Genomic DNA, 13,468 nt, shown 5'->3' with positions numbered 1-13,468 from the left:
CGATCATTGTAGGTAAAAAATTTTTTCTTTTATAAATAAAATGTCTGAACACATTAGTATTCAAGAATTTAACAATTTTTTTAATTGTACCATGTGGGAGATTTTACAAGAGGTGTCTATCACCCCACATCTATGGATCCTTCTGGGATTCGTAGTTTTCATTGCCACTAAATGGTTTGATAATAGAAATATGATAAAGTCTTTACGAGACGAATCCAGGATTCTTAAGGCAGAGATTGAATGCTTAAAAACAATTGAGAATCAGTTTGAAGTTCTCCAGGCTGATGTTAAGGAGAAATTCATTACTATGGAAGAGGGAACAGTTGATCTTGATCGTGAGCTTCAGTCCCTTTCTGTAGGAACTGAAACATTAGTGGCTGATATTAAGGAGAAATTCATTACTATGGAAGAGGGAACAGCTGATTTGGATTGTAAGCTTCAGACCCCTTCTGTCTGCCAATATCGCAATGAATTTATGGGGTCATGACCTATTACAACAATAGAATACTGAAATTAACATTCCTGCTACTTCTAGAGCCTATATTTCTGAGAATAATATTAAAAGATATTACAAACGGAGAAAACCGGCCATTCGGGCTGTACAAGAACAAGCAATTGATGTCCCTTCAGAGATACCAACAGCCTTGCCTCTAAAATGGTTGACTGAGAAACCAATATGGACAAAGCAATGGCCTTTAGCTGAGGAAAAGTTACAGGCTTTTGAACAGCTGGTACAAGAACAATTAGATGCTGGACATATAGAAGAATCTACCAGCCCTTGGAATTCTCCTGTATTTGTGGTTAAGAAAAAATCAGGTAAATGGAGAATGGTGACAGATCTCAGGGCCATCAACAAGGTTATTCAACCTATGGGCCCTCTGCAATCTGGAATTCCTTTGCCCTCTTTATTACCAAAAGGATGGCCTCTCATAGTTATTGATTTAAATGATTGTTTTTCCAGCCTGGTCTACAAGAGCTAGTTCCGAGACCGGCACCAAAGCTACAGAGAAACCCTGTCTCGAAAAACCAAAAAAAAAAAAAAAAAAAAAAAGATTGTTTTTTCAATATACCTTTGCAAAAAGAAGATAGAGAAAAATTTGCCTTCACAGTGCCTACTTATAACAATTCTCAACCTTCAAGGAGGTACCACTGGACCGTCCTTCCCCAGGGTATGTTAAATAGCCCCTCCCTGTGCCAATATTTTGTGAACCAACCATTGCAAATAATACGCAAGAAATTTTCCAAATCTATAGTATACCATTACATGAACAACAATTTGTTATCCGATTCAAACATGGATACCTTGAACAGACTGTTTGAAGAAATAAAGATACTTTTACCTAAATGGGGATTGCAAATCGCTCCTGAAAAGATTCAGAAGGGAGATTCTGTTAATTATTTAGGTTATAAAATAGGTTTGCAAAAAATTAAGACACAAAAAGCACAAATTAGGAGAGATCGCCTACGGACTCTTAATGACTTTCAAAGACTGTTAGGAGACATTTCCAGTCTACGACCTGCTATTGGAATAACACCTGATCTAATAATTCATTTGAACAAAACCTTGGATGGTGATGAAGATTTAAACAGTCCCAGAAAATTAACAGCTGAAGCAGAAAAGGAACTGACAATGATTGAGGAAAAATTACAACAGGCACATGTGGACAGGGTGAATCCAGAGCTTGACTGTATTCTCGTCATACTACCATCAAAAGTTTCTCCTACAGGAATTTTAATGCAGAGAGATGATATTATTTTGGAATGGATCTTTTTACCACATAAACCAAGTAAGAAACTGAAAACTTATGTGGAGAAAGTCTCTGAGTTAATTATAAAAGGCAAGCTGAGACTTCGTCAACTAGCAGGCATAGACACAGCAGAAATTATAGTGCCTTTCACTGCTGATGAACTAAAGAAATTATGGGAAGATAATGAACCATGGCAGGGCTGGAGAGATGGCTCAGTGGTTAAGAGCATTGCCTGCTCTTCCAAAGGTCCTGAGTTCAATTCCCGGCAACCACATGGTGGCTCACAACCATCTGTAACGAGGTCTGGTGCCCTCTTCTGGCCTGCAGACATGCACACAGACAGAATATTGCATACTAAATAAATAAATAAATATTTAAAAAAAATGAACCATGGCAAAGAGCTTGTGCTAATTTTTTGGGAGACATTAATAACAACTATCCAAAAAGCAAGAGGCTTAACTTCATAAAGAGAACTTCTTGGATTCTTCCTTGAATCGTCCGTGATGCTCCAATAACTGGAGCCCGTACATTCTATACTGATGCCAATAAATCAGGGAAGGCAGGTTACAAATCAGAAGACTTGGGTAAGGTGGAACAAAGTCCGTATAATTCTGTCCAGAAGGCGGAATTATATGCCATTCTTATGGTGCTAAGGGATTTTAAAGAAGCTATTAATATAGTCACTGATCACAATACGCAGAAAGAGTTATTTTACATATTGAAACTGCTGAATTTATACCTGATGATACAGAACTAACCTCATTGTTTCTCCAGGTTCAAGATTTGATCAGGAACAGGCTTTGCCCTATGTACATAACACACATCCGATCCCATACGGGTCTGCCAGGTCCTCTAGCACAAGGTAATGCAGAAATTGATCAATTATTGATTGGTAGTATGCTACAAGCCTCTGAATTTCATAAAAAAACATCATGTTAATAGCAAAAGTTTGAAGAAAGAATTTTCAATTACATGGCAACAAGCTAAGGAGATTGTAAAGAAATGCCCTACTTGCTCTTTCTATAACCAAACGCCACTGCCTGCAGGGGCTAATCCAAAGGGCACCCAAAGGAATGAAATCTGGCAGATGAATGTGTTCCACTTTGCAGAATTTGGCAAATTAAAATATGTTCATCACACCATTGACACTTATTCAGGCTGTCAGTGGGCAACTGCTTTAAGTTCAGAAAAAGCTGATTCAGTAATCACTCATTTATTAGAAGTCATGGCTATCATGGGTATACCTACACAAATAAAGATGGATAATGGTCCTGCTTATGTTTCTAGGAAAATGAAACGGTTTTTTGATTATTACAATATCAAGCATGTTACAGGTATACCATACAATCCTACAGGTCAAGCAGTCATAGAAAGATCAAATAGAACTATAAAGGATATGTTGAACAAACAGAAAGGGGTGGAAAACACCCCCAGAAATAGGTTACATAATGCTTTGTTAACCTTGAATTTTCTCAACGCTAATGAGAAGGGAACAACGGCTGCAGAAAGACATTGGATAATGGAAAAGTCTACTGAACTAAATCAACCAGTTTATTTCAAGGATGTGCTGACCTCACAATGGAAGCCAAAAGGTGTGCTACGTTGGGGAAGGGGTTTTGCTCTTATCTCCACAGGTGAGGAAAAATTGTGGATACCATCAAAATTAATAAAGGTTCGGTTTGAAGAAGAGAAGCCACTTGGAAAAGATAAATAACAATTCTTTCATAAGGATGGCGAACATACTGATGGTAAGAAATACAGATAGGTTGGAGGCAGAGTTCTTTTCTTATCTCCACAGGAAAATACTCATCTTCAAAGAAATTGAGGGACTCTGAATATTTAATTACTGATGGATGGACACATTTTGTAATTATTAATTTATATATATATATGTCTTATTAAACATTTCTTTATAAATATATAGATCTGGTTTTGAAGTTGGACTCTGGCTCAGTCCCTCTCCAATTCCAAGCCTGTTAGTAAGAGAAAAACCCAGAGTTTCTGGAGTTTCTGTCTCATGTCAAGAGTCATGATATGGGACAGAAAGAAATATGAGTTTAGAAAACATCTTTGCTTTTCTTCAAATCTATCATACTTTTCATTGAATATATCTATCATGCCTTTCATTGAATATATATATGTATGTCTATATATGTCTATATGATTAATGTTTAAGTTTTTCACAATGAACAATGAGTTTTTCCTGAAGTGACATTTGAAGTTTCCAGGAAGAAGATGGGGCCCCACAACAACAACTCTACCTGGTTGATATGACGTCATGATACTGATAGCTCTACTACAAGACCTGTTTTGGATATCAGCTGCACAAGACGATCCCAACTTGGTTAGCTGAAATGGTGCACATCTTGTACAACATTCTGGCCAGACCTCCACAAAATACTCAGAGACTATTTGCAATTTTAAAAGACATTGATCTTGAAATTTAACCATCATTTTACTTTCACAGGATCCCCCAGAAAGAACGTCGCCCCCATGACAGCTGGAAGTAATTCTAGAGGACGACGTCCCCTCTCCCAGTAAAGTTTACCCCTGGGTTTAGGGACATCATTTAGGGGTTGGGAGGTTGGGGGAGGAATTTTATAAGCTCAGGGATCATTTTGAAAAAAAAAAGAGGGAATGATGGGATAATAGATTTATAATTATGAGTTACTGCTTTTAGACAAATATATTGGTATCGATTCTTGTATATTGATACAAAGTTAAATCATTGACTACTGTATGCATGCATGTTTCTATCTCTGTTTAAAACATTTTTATGTATTGACATATATTGTATTGATATATATTGTATATATTTACCATATTGCAGTGTACATTTCTACCTCTGATTAAGATACTTATATAATGTTTGTGTATTGATATATATTTACCATATTGTGATGTATATTTGTACAGTGTTTATATTTGGAGGTCATTATCCTCATTTGTTACACAGTTGTTTATTGTCTTAGTCTTTAAGTTAGATAGATATTGAGAATTATATAGATAAATATTCATCTAAGTTTGTCATTTATAATTAGACTAATCAGGTTCTCTAGATATATAGAGATTATACTCAGTATAGATAGATAATCTTCGACCTCTTCAAAGAGCTGTAGAAAATGGCCTTTAATCTAACTCAGAGTTTCGTGATAGTGAGACACAATTGCTCCTGGCAACACCGCTCTATTCCCGAGAGAATGTTGAGCACCAAAGACACTCCATCTGGAGCCTTTCTATTTGGCAGAACTGGCCTTTGGGCAAAGAAATGCCCATACCTCAACCACTGACAGAGATACAGAGCGTGCATCAATGGATAAAACAGGACTGTCATATCCTGCCAAGACAGGATAAGATAGTTTTGAAAAGTTCCTTGCCTTTAATAATGGTATGTCAGTTATGTTAGGCCTTAACCAAAATTGGTTGACTCAACGTTGCAAACGAGACTTTGGGTGATTGCCCAGGTAGTCAGTTGTCTCTGTCAATTGTTGCACATTTTGGATACATCTCGTTTGTTGAGTAGTGTTTATTCCCTTCTCAGATCTTTGACTGAGTTGAAGATTATATAATTGTAGTTACTCTCTACATTATTTGGACTCCTTGAGATAGAATGCTTAGCAAAGCTTTTGTTCTCAATATTGTTTGTTATATTTATTATTTGTTGTTATTGTATATAGTTGTATTTGGTTTAGTTCTGTCTTATTTAGACAAAAAGGGGAGATGTAGGGATAAGTCCCACCCCTTAGGGGGCGTGTTCGCTTCGGGCTAATGTTGGCCTATAAATTTGGCAAGCGTGCTCCCAGCCGGCCCTTTCTGCTTTCCTGGCCTCCGCGGAACGGTGGTTCTGTAAGTCTATTTTGCCATTAAAGCTATATATATTTTTACAATCTGTCTGCATTCGTTTACGCCGTTACAGGAATCAAACTCAGGTCCTCTGCAAGAGCAGGACACAGCTTTAAGTCCTGAACCATCTCTCCAGCTCTGCTCACTCATTCAATCATACAATCAGGTGTGGTGGCGCTCGTCCTTAATCCCAGCATCTGGGAGACAGCGGCAGGCAGAACCCCTAGAGTTCAAGGCTAGCCTGGCTCTACATAGTGAGTCCCAGGATAGTCAGAGATATATAGAGGCACTATCTTAAAAATTCTAAATTATATCTTATCGTTTATGTATACCTGTGCATGTGTGCACACATGTCATGGTCCTCAAGCAGAGGTAGGAGGAAACATTTTGGAAGTTCTCTCCTTCTTCTCCGTGGGTCCCAAGCATTGAATTCAGGTCTCCAGACTTGGCAGCAGGTATTTTTAGGCACTGAGCCATCTTACCAGAGTGTGTGACCATTTTGAAATCCATGTGGTCTGCTTCCATCCCCAACTCCTGGGGAAAGAGTTCCACTAACACAAACATTACTTCCCAAGACCTCCTTGCTATTGGTCCTCCCTTCTCAGTTCAGTTTCCAGCACGCAGGACCTCTTTTTTTTTTTTTCCACTTGCCATGTTGACTGTACGCGTCTTGAAATGTCCGTGGTATCTGGGAGGTCAGCCCTCCCAGATTGTTTCTTTTTTTTTTAATATTTATTTATTTATTTATTTATTATGTATACAATGTTCTGTCTGTGTGTATGTCTGCGGGCCAGAAGAGGGCACCAGATGGTTGTGAGCCACCATGTGGTTGCTGGGAATTGAACTCAGGACCTTTGGAAGAGCAGGCAATGCTCTTAACCACTGAGCCATCTCTCCAGCCCCATCCCAGATTGTTTCTTATCTCCAGCTGTTGCTCAACTCCCTTTCTGCAGGTCTGCCTTTTTTCTCTCACACCTAAGCTCACAGATTCTTGCAGACTCTGCAGGAATTTATCTTTAGCCCTCTTTCCCATACTTTCACTGGGCAAGACCATCATGTGCTTAATTTCGCTTTTGTGTGCATTTTTTGTTTGTTTGTTTGAGACAGAGTTTCACAGTGTAAAGCCCTGGCTGTCCTGGAACTCACTCTGTAGACCAGTCTGGCCTGGACCTCACAGAAATCCCCCTGTCTCTGCTTCCCAGGTGCTGGAATTAAAGGCATGGTGCCACCACAGCCTGGCTTTGTTTTGGCTTTTTGAGACAAGGTCTTGCAGTGTTGCTCAGGCTGGTCTTGCTCTCACTATCAGGTTGCCTCAAGCTCTCAAATGCTAATGATGTCACAGCAGTGCAGAACCACGCCCAGTCCTCCAGTCACTTCTGTAACGACACATAACTTTTGAGCTGTAGGTTCAGATTTCCTGAACGTCTCACTTGCCAAACAACCTCAATTGGTTTCACATCAAGCCCACGTCTTTCTGCACTTCTGCCTTTGTTTATCCCTTTGGGCTCTTTTTCTATCTGCCGTTTAATTGTTGCTATTCCCAAGGGAGCTGCTCTTGACTCCTCTGTCTTTAGTGGTGATTTTATCCAGTCTTAACTTCAACAATCGTTGCCAAATCTACATCTCTGCATGTGTTACCAGCTGTCTCCTTACACTGCCAACAGATGTGGGAGGTGAACAGCTGAGTGAATTCCGCCACGCCTCTGACCACGGCATTTTCATTTTGTTTTCAGGAAGTTCCTCCCCGACCCCAAGAGAGGGTTTCTCTGTGGAGCCCTGACTGTCCTGGAACTCCATAAACCAGGTTGACCTCAAACTCAGAGTCCCACCTGCCTCTCTACCTCCTGAGTGCTGAGATACCTATTATATTTTTTTTAGAGAGATTTATTTATTTTTATGTGCATTGGTGTTTTGTTTTGTTTTTGCCTACCTGTGCGTTTGTGTGAGCGTGTCAGATCCCCTGGAACTGAGGTTAGGGACAGTTGTAAGCTGCCATGTGGGTGCTGAGAATTGATCCATCGTCCTTGGGAAGAGCAGCCAGTGTCCTTAACTACTGAGTCATCTCTCCAGCCCGAGAACCTACTCTTTACTTTCCATCAACATGATTCATAGGAGACAGGACCCATCTGCCCCTTTAGGCAGCTCCATAGCTGTAAAGCATTCGTTGTCCATTGCTAAGTAACAAATTAATCCGTACTTGATGGCTTAGAGCAGCATCTCTTCCCCTCACAGGTTTTGTGGCTTGGGAGTCGTGAGGCTCAGCTGGGTCCTCTGATGGGATTTCTCATGAGGCCATAATCAAAGTGTCTTTCCTAGCTGGGGTTCCATAGAGGAAGGATCTGTTCCTGTGCTTACTGTCACCCTTGTTTCAAGATTCAATTCCTCCAGGGCGGATGGACTGAGAGCCTTTGTTTCACCGTGTTGCTAAGCTCTTTGCAACATGGGGCTCTCCAACTCAGTAGCTTTGCATCATCTGCGCCAACAAGAAAGAGAGCCTGCTGGCAAGATGAAGGTCACCGGCTTTGGTAACCTAATCGTGGAAGGGACAGCCCCTTGCCACTGACAGCCTATTGGTCAGAAACCAGTTACTCAAGAGAAGGGAATTACACAAGAGTCTGGATGCCAGGAGATGGAATCACTGGGGGCCATCCCAAAGGCTGTCAGTCACACAAGACTTAGCTAGTCAAATCATAACAATTGATTGAAGGATGAGTATCCAATCAGCGTCAGTCATAGTTTTGGCTTGAGAGGTTTGACTGGAATCTTTGGGAAAACCAAAGAGCTAGTGTCGGTCGGTTAGTAGAAGGCAGACTTGTTATGGCTGCCATCACGTGTGGGAAACTGAAAAAAGTGACAAGATCATGGAGAATACCAGAGGCGAGCAATGGAGAGGGACCATGATTAAACCCCTCCTGTAGCTTAATTCCTCAAATTTGGGGCAAGGTCTCATGTAGCCCAAAGTGACTCCAAACTTGCTATGTAACTGCAGATGACTTTGAACTTCTGCTTCTCCTACCTCTGCCAATCCAATGCTGACATAACAGGCATGCACACCACAGAGGCCGGGAGGACCTGGGTTTGATTCCTCTGTTGTGGTGCACAACTTTCTGTAACTTCAGGTCCAAGGAGTCCGGCATCAATCATGCATTTGATACACATACCTACAAGGAAAATACTCGCATGTAAAATAAAAGAAATAAATACAATATTTAAAAAAAAAGAGTCCTGATGATGGTGGCGCACACCTTTAATCCCAGCACGTGGAAGGCAGAGGCAGGTGGATCTTAGAGAGTTTGAGGCCAGAATGATCTACAAAGCAAGTTTGAGGACAGTCAGGAATGTTTAACAAAGAAACCCTGTCTTGACAAACCAAAAAGGAAAGAAGAAAGAGAGAGAGACAGAGACAGAGAAGGAAAGAAGGAACGAAACTGAACAACCTAGAAGGAACAATCTAATAAGCGTTATGTCTCCGTGGCTTCTGCTTCAATTCCTGCCTCCAGATTCCTGCCCTGGCTTCCCTCAGTGACAGACCGTTCTCTGGAAGTATAACCTGAAAAAAAACCTGTCTACCTCAAGTTGCTTTTGGACCTGGTGGGTTTTTTAATTAATTAATTAATTTATTTATTTATTATGTAATAATGTTTTGCCTGTGTGTATGCTTGCACACCAGATGAAGGCACCAGCTGGTTGTGAGCCACCATGTGGTTGCTGGGCGTTAAACTCAGGACCTTTGGAAGAGCAGCCTGGGCTCCTAACCTCTGAGCCATCTCTCCAGCCCCAAGCTTGCTCTTTTTGTTGGTTTGTCAAGACAGGGTTTCTCTGTGTAGCCCTGGCCTTTCTGGAACTTGCTTTGCAGACCAAGCTGGTCTCCAATTTGGAGATCTCCCTTCCTCTGCCTCCAGAGTACTGGGATTAAAGGCGCATGCCACTAAGGCTGGGTGAGCTTGCCCTACAGCAACAGCAGCTCATTCAGTCACTGATTTGATGACTCAGGGCCAGTATCAATCTTGTTTGTTTGTTTGAGATGAGGTCTTGTAATGTACCTTTGGTTGGCCTCAAGTTCACAACACTCCTGCCTCAGTATCCCTAAGTGTTGAGATTGCACCACCAAGGCTGGCTCGGTCCATTTTTCCCCCTAGAGTGATATTCTCAGTCACCTCTCCACCTTCCTCTAAAATGTCAGTCACTTTCAACAAGTCTGGTTTTTTTTGGGGGGGGGGTCTGTTTTTATTTATTTATTTTTGGTCTGTTGTTTGTCTGTTTGAAACAGGGTCTTGAGTGACCTAAGCTGGCCTATGACTCACTACATAAATATAAAGCTGTCCTTGAACTGCTGATCCTCCTACTCCCCTCTCCCAGTTCTCCCTTGAACTCTCCTGGTTGATGTAATTATAGAATAAGAGTGCTCCTAATGATTGAGGCTTTTTTTTTTTTTGTAATTGGCTTTGGTGTATTGAGATGGGGTCTTACTATTTACCCCTGACTGGCCTCAAATTCACTCTTAGCTTAGCTAGGACTCAAACTCGCAGTCTTCCTAAACAAATACCCCAGACACATGTTGGGATTACAGGTGAGCACACTCTGGGCTACTTTACTCTATCTTTATAAGAATGAGTGGGGCCACCAGGCATGGTGACACACAGCACTGGGGAGGCAGAGGCAGATAGATCTACAAAGCGATCTTCAGGGCAACCAGATCTACACAGAGAAACCCTGACTCAGAAAAGCAAACAAGCCAAAATGAAGGAGGAGGAGGAGGAAGAGGAGGAGGAAGAGGAGGAAGGAGGAGGAGGAGGAGGTCAGGAAAGCAGTTACCTAGAATGAAGTCCTAGGCTCAGCCCCCAGGGCTAGAAAACAAAAAACAAAAACCAAAAACCAACCAAACAAACAAAAAACCCAAACCAATGAACTTGAGCACGCTACTAATTTGATAAGACAGTGTCTGCAGTGTAGGAAGGGTTCTCTTTGGAGGAAGACAAGAAAACGTTGTGGGAGGAGTTTTGCACTAGCCACAGAAGCAGAAACATTTAAGCGTATAGAAAGGATTTTTCTCTCTTTGTTTTGCTTTAAGCAGTATGCTCCCAGTGCCACTTGGAAGGTGGCAGACATTGTGGTTAGAGCTGAGGACAATGGTAAAAGATGTATGTGCCTTCTGGGAGGTTTACAACATCATTTCAGCATCAGCATCAGCGCAAGTCTCCCTCATGTGGCCAGTCCTAACCTCACTCTGCAAAGGAGCCCCTGGGATGCTCTAGGAAACCAGCCTGCTCCCACAAAGCAGAATTTCTTGGCTAAGGGATTGGGGTTGCAGGGCTGGACGTCTGGTTGAGACAGCAGAGTCCGAGACTTGACTCTGGTCAAGCCTGGAGCCAGCCAAGAGAGTAGTGACTGTAGCTCATTGGAAGAACCCTTGGCCCATAGGCTCCGCTGCCGGGCACTTTCTGCTCAGGTGCTGACCTGGCACCCTTAAAGTTCATATCTGGTCCCTCCTCGTGGGGCCAATACAGCTTCAGGATTTTAACCTGCGATAGAAGAGGTCCCTGTGAGACTTCCACGCGCAAACATTGAGCCACAGACACCTCTACTAGTTCTCAAGCCTGAGCTCATGTGTTGGGCACAGAGTTGGGGCTATGACAGAAGCAGTTAGGACCCTGGTATGAGTGACATTTCTAGTCTTCCCTACTGGTTGACCCTGCACAAATTATTTCTTAAAAGCTTATTTTTATATGTGGTAAAAATCAATTTGAATTGCCAGGACAGTGGCAATGAAATACAGGTTACACGTACAAACCAGCTGAAAGGGAGTTTGGCATCGGCAGTGGGGCAGGAGAGTCCGCTGTGAGTTCTCTAGGTGGCGGGGAGCGGAGCAGAAGACTAAGGTTTGAGCCTTGAACGTGCCCACATTTATGTTTTTGGAGAGGATTGAATATCGGGCTAAAATGCTTTTTGCTTTGTGGAACAGATCTGTGGTAACTCAAGGAGAAGCAGGGTGCAACGGGGGAGGGAGCTGTGGGGCCTACCTGTTACTTCAGAATGATGGCTGAGGATAATTCAAGGTTTGTAATTAGTGACAAGAAGCTCATGGGGCATGGATGCACCCTTCTCCCTCAAGAGACCCTCCTCAAAGCCGGGCGATGGTGGCTCATGCCTTTAATCCCAGCACTCAGGAGGCAGAGGCAGGCGGATCTCTGTGAGTTCGAGACCAGCCTGGTCTACAAGAGCTAGTTCCAGGACAGGCTCCAAAGCCACAGAGAAACCCTGTCTCGAAAAACCAAAAAAAAAAAAAAAAAAAAAAAAGAGAGACGGGTTGGGCTCCAGACGACAGTGTGTACGCATGCGCATATGGTACAAGCGTGTGAAAGAGAACATCTGCACCTATCCATCCGTGGATATGTGTGCATGTAAGTAAACACGGGTGGCACATGCTTACATGTGTGTAAGCGGACATGCATGTCAAATTGCCAGTCAAAGACATGATCTGACATGAGAGGAATTGCTGAAACATTAGACATCTATCTGTGTCGCATGAAGAGATTCAGAGAAGTCTGGTCTATCTCAGTGATGCAGATGGCAGTCCGTCCATCCTGCGTCCCCACCTCCATCCGAAATCAGCAGACCGTGGTTCTGTGTGCATCTATGGGGGCAGCACCTGAGGTTCTGTGTTACAGAAAATAGGGAATCTCATATTTTCCCACAGCATTTCTTTCTAAGATCCAAAATCATGTTGAGCTCCTGGGTGTGTTTGTAGCTACAGCTTAGGAGAAGGAATGGCAGTTTCTTCTAGAAGAGAAAACTACTTTGGGGAAAAAAGGGATCTTGTGTATAGAGCACCAAGTTCTGGAATTAGACACCGGGGTCTACTCCTGACCCCACTGTTTGTCAGCTGAGACACTTTGAATAAGTACATTAGTTTAATAAAAGCTTCATTTTTTTTTACATCCATAGAAAGGAGATAATAAGGACTGGCGCTACTTGTATATTATGTAAATTTTAGTGGTACAAATTTGAAAGGTTGCAAATCTCCCACAATTATAAAAATCATCAAGGATTGCATAATTTCAAAGCTGTCGGCTGAGGGGCTGTAAACTGTACTTACAGTTATTGCTGATGACAGGGCCACTTGGGCTGGCAACAGTAAATAACTTCCACCAACACTCATCTTACGTGGGATTGAGCTGTTGTTTGCGAATGTCATAACCTCTGATGGTGGCATTAATGATGATGTGGTGTGTGATTTTACCATCCAGAGAAATCATTGACGAGATCTTCTGCACCTTGGGTTGATGTTATCTCAGCTCATTCAGTGAAAGTGTCAGTTCCAAAAAATCCACCTCCAAAATCAATAACTTTGTGATGGAAATTAGAAATGATCATTTTAAAAAGCTATGAAAAAACCGAAATAGAGTCAGGGAGGTGGCTCAGGAGCACAGAGAGCTTTCTGCTCGTACAAACAAGGCCCGCTCTGGTCTGTGTTGGTAGAACACACACACACACACACACACACACACACACACACACACACACTGAAAACAACATCAAAAAAGCCTGGCTGAAGTAGTCATGCCAAGAAGTGAATTTTGCAATGCCCACTGTACAAACTAATAGCAAATTTAGCGTTTAATAAATTAAAGAACATAATGTAGTAAAACCTTCCAACAGGGGTGGAAGGTTTGTTCCACTTCCTCCCCAGTTATTATTCTGGAAATTATATTGTTAAATCACGTAAGTTTTGAATTATCCAAAATCTCAGCAATGTTCTTTCTTCCTTCCTTCCTTCCTTCCTTTCTTTCTTTCCTTCCTTCTTTCTTTCTTTCTTTTTTTTTTTTTTGAGATAGGGTTTCTCTGTAACTTTGGAGCCGGTCCTGGAACCAGTTCTT

The sequence above is a fragment of the Microtus oregoni genome, unplaced genomic scaffold (assembly GCF_018167655.1).
Source record: "Microtus oregoni isolate MIOR12 unplaced genomic scaffold, Mior012 000060F_004, whole genome shotgun sequence".
NCBI classification, from domain to species: domain Eukaryota; kingdom Metazoa; phylum Chordata; class Mammalia; order Rodentia; family Cricetidae; genus Microtus; species Microtus oregoni.
The sequence above is the reverse complement of the archived record's forward strand: the minus strand, read 5'-3'. Positions refer to the sequence as shown.